This window comes from Phoxinus phoxinus (genome assembly GCF_949152265.1).
Source record: "Phoxinus phoxinus genome assembly, chromosome: 2".
Classification (NCBI taxonomy): Eukaryota; Metazoa; Chordata; class Actinopteri; order Cypriniformes; family Leuciscidae; genus Phoxinus; species Phoxinus phoxinus.
In genome coordinates, this window is record NC_136877.1 from 25661167 (window position 1) to 25665466 (window position 4300).

Consider the following 4300-nt stretch of genomic DNA (forward strand, 5'->3'; position numbering starts at 1 on the left):
TGTATATGCATTTCTTTGAATTTTGATTGAATTGCAATTCTGCGTCCTTTAATTCAAATTTTAATTGTAATCCTGTTTTTGACATCAATTCAAATTCAAGAATTGAATTGTAATTCTAGATCCTGTTTTTTACATAAATTCAAATTCAAGAATTGAATTGGAATTCAGGAGTCATTCTCAATTAAATTCTGAATTGTGCACAAGCCTATATATATATATATATATATATATATATATATATATATATATATATATATATATATATATATATATTTTTTTTTTTATATTTTTTTTTATATCAGAATATCTTTTTCATTAGCATAGCAATTCCAGTCTCTGCACTTTATCTCAGTAATATCTTGTCAACTACATTGTTATTATTTCATATTTACTTATATCTGAATAATGGCACATAGGCATTATCTATCAAATAGAGATATTACTTTTCCTGTTCAGATAAATGATAGATAGACTGCTAAAGTGCAGTCATGATCTGTCAAGGTAAACGGATGCATAATTAATGGGTCTGATATTGATGAGATGCTTCTTTACTAAAGCAAGTAAATTGTAGATAGCCTATTGTTTATCCATCATTTAGAAGAAAAATTATGCTGTTTGGGATTATTACTATGATTAAGTGAAAGAAATAAAATATAACTGCACAGCGCAGCTGGTGTCTGATGGTTGTAGTGGGCACCAGCCAAAATTAGCCCCCAACAGACTGTGCCCGAGTGAGACAGCATGCTGGTTATTCAGATGCAGGCCTCCGGGTAAAATTGCACCGATGAAATACATTGTGTATTCAAGGCATTGTTTTAACAGTGGGACCGCTGTTCCACCGACTTTGAAATACTAAACTCAGACAGTTGGCGGATCCTGGTTAAGGTGAGGCGTAATTTGGGTCTTACTTGAAAATCCTCTGTTATCCTAAAAAAGTAGCCAATTTCCAGTTGCCTTCAAAAAGACAACAATGCCGGAGTTTCAGTTACAGAGCCGAGGTATTAGCTGAAATGGAGAGTGGAACATGATCCTCAGCTGTGTGCCTGTGTTTATTTAGCAATCCTGGGTAAGTCTGGCTGGAGGAGACAGACCATAAATGTCAGCGAGGGGGGACTGTGTTTTATCCTCTTTCATTGAGTGGATCCGCACATGGGATGGCATTCATTAGAGATTGTAATAGCTCAGTTTCAGTCTTTACGGGTCACCGCTCTGTGTCTTAGTCATGCTCTAAATGCACGTTTTACTTAAATTACAGCATGATATCATTTCTTATTTCTTGGTTCTTGGTGGCTGCACTCCCAGGACATTAATCTGGTTCCACTTTCACATATACAATTAGTCACCACTTGCCTTTAAATCCACATACCTATATGATAGTCTTAGTGTTTCTTTGAAGTTACGCTTAAATTGCTGCATCAGATCTACTACTGTTACATTTATTTCAGTCTAACATGAACAGGAAATGGACAATTTCCTACTGTATTATCTATGCATTCTTCCCAAATTCGTATAACAGTTTTATTCGAGGACCTCAAATAAGAAGGAAACTGAAAATGGTGTTTGGCAGGGTATACGGTTACACGCACTCTGGATGTGTTTTGTTGTTTGTTATACAGTATTTACGCTGCATACAAGACCAACAAGTGGCAAACTTGTAGACCGAAGGAAACTTGTAATAATATACAGTCTGAACTAGGGCTTTCATATTATTCGATTTTCACAACATGATTATTTTGTCTAAAATAATTCATTATAATTATATTATTGTGATATCTATGGAAATAATAATAATAATAATGGCAGTGAATCAGACTCAAAATTTTGTAACCATAACTGTTCAAAAGTGTAAAAAAAAATCGAACTGTTGATCAGCACTTCCTGCAGACCGGGGTATCTTTTTTACTGAATCAAAAAAAAAGTTTTTGAGGTGCTTTCATCTGTCATCTTCTCTGACATGATTTTGTGCGGCAGTAGTAGATACACACTTGCTGCATCCAAAATCGCATACTTCCCTACTATATAGTTGGTGATAAACGGTATGTCACTCTGAATTCACAGTACTCATAAAAGAGTGGGCAAAAGTCTGAGATTTTGAAGTGCGCATACGATGTGAGATTCTGGACACGTTGCCATCCCATAATTTGTGAATGGCAGTAAAGTGATGCAACTGACGTTGGTAGCTCAAATGGTAGTGACAACATGGCGAATGTAGTACTTCCGGATTGCATTCATACTACACATATTTTTTTAGCATTTGCAAGTGTGACGGAGTAGTACAGGTTTCAGACACAAGGAATTTCGACTACGCCACCCATGGGAATTTCACCCCGGGAAATATGAATGATACCTAAAAATTTAGGTCACACAGGTTCGACTCTCTTTAAGAAGGTAGGCAGAAACGTGGGTATCATGAAGTAGTACAAAATTTTATTGATATTAAGTTATATTTAAAAAGAGAATGAAATTCAGATTAAAATAACCTCCGTTGCACCAGCATGTGTCTGATGACTCAGTGCATGGCTGACATCGGCTTCAAGACAAAGAACAATAAGTGACATACAATGATTCACATCACCATCAAGTACACACTGAAAAGAAAAGAAATACAACCTTACAGGGCCGGGGTTCACCACGAAGAAGGGGTCACTAAGCTAGTTAAGCAAAAGCACACTTGCGCACACACACACACACAACACCGTGCACTCAGATTACGCAACCAAAACACTTCACAAGTGTAGCACGGCAACAGTAGGAGGAGCACCACCACCACCACCACAAGAGACCGTCACCCGTGGGACCCCGGCGACTGCAAGAAAATAAAGAAACAAACTTCAAAACAGTTACAATAAATCACAATTTGATTACATCACGGATCACAAGAACAGGGCAAAATAAAGTAATATCAAACAATATACAGATATTAATACAATAAGAAAAGAAAAGAAACAAAATTAACTCAATTCAGACCAGCTTGAAAGAAGCAACCGCGGGGTTATCTTCTCATTTCACAAATTGAACGTCACCTCAAATACACTAAACTATAATTTAAAGAAACCAAACAGCGACAATCCTCTTGATTAGTTGGACGATACGGCGTTCTCGCAGTATGGCAACAGAGAAGCAACCGGAACTGCAACTACAGCAGAAACAAATCGCTCCCGAGCGAGAGAGAGAATCCTGAGACAAATCCACACAGAAAATAATTACTAAAATGCGTACCTCACCTGCTAAAATTCTTCGCATATCACTGTGCGCATAACACTTACCACAAAATGGAGATGAGCTCTATTATCCCTTTACAGGCACGGGTATACGGTATTCATCTAACGGCCATTCAGCTGAGATACAGGGAATACTGCACACAACGCGAAACGTCAACCAATCCCCAAACCCCACAAGGCTAACCAATCTGCTTTCCATAAAACAGTTTGCACATACCTGAGAGATTAGTTGTCTTTAGCATCCACTCAAAACAAGCCGAGGGAACCCGGGCGGAGAAAAGACAGGCTAGAATGCACCATTAATCATTACTGTCATGCACACAGCAAACAACAAAACTTGCTACAGGCTAATGAAGCATACCTGTGTCCACTGTCAACAACGGAAGAACGGGAGGAGCCGGACGTGACGCATCCCAGGCCACAACCAACCAGCTCTTAAATAGTGGATACTCCTTTCGGATTGGTGTTCACAACCGTCAATCACCACCACTCATATCATTCATTCGGTTACAATCCACCCCCAGCTTCTGCACCGACGCCCCGACGGTGAACTCAACAGAACCCACACTCTGAGCCCTCACTTCCATGGCCGAAACCAAGTAACAGATGTACTACCCACTATACTAGATACCGTACCTACCCCCACAGATCGAGGGAGGTGATATACATTAGGGTGCTGTCCAGCATTACTCCTTCCCGTCCTCCTAACCACGGCCGAGTCTGAAGGAAGGCTCATTACTGGGTGCAGGTTCACCTCCGCCTCCAGAATTTCTTCTGTCCTCTGGGCTTCACCAGATGGTACTTGCTCAGGCCTCTGAGGTACAGACGGTGCAATACCCCGAGGAACCTGCCCATGACTAACTTGTGATGCTCCCGGCACCAAAACAAACAAGTCTCCATCCTCTAGATCTTCCTCTCTAGGAAGCGGAACAGGTTCAATCACTGGACTTTCCTGCACAACAGGGGACAAGTTCCCGCTAATCTGAAGTTTCAGCAAGGATCGGTGCACATGCTTTATCTTATCCAAATCTGTGGCGGGGGCAATAGTGTACACCACACCCCCTTCCTTAGGTGCCTTC

At 40.0% G+C, this 4300-nt stretch overlaps 1 long non-coding RNA gene across 1 annotated transcript; it reads right to left on the reverse strand.

Annotated features, from left to right (window-relative positions):
* Positions 1-2767: 2767 nt before the first annotated feature.
* On the reverse strand, positions 2768-3912 carry LOC306988438. The gene is made up of 3 exons (XR_013795399.1): positions 3439-3912; positions 3267-3355; positions 2768-3177 (listed from the first exon to the last, which is right to left on the reverse strand). It is a non-coding gene; the product is annotated as an uncharacterized lncRNA (long non-coding RNA).
* Between the last annotated feature and the right edge of the window lie 388 nt (positions 3913-4300).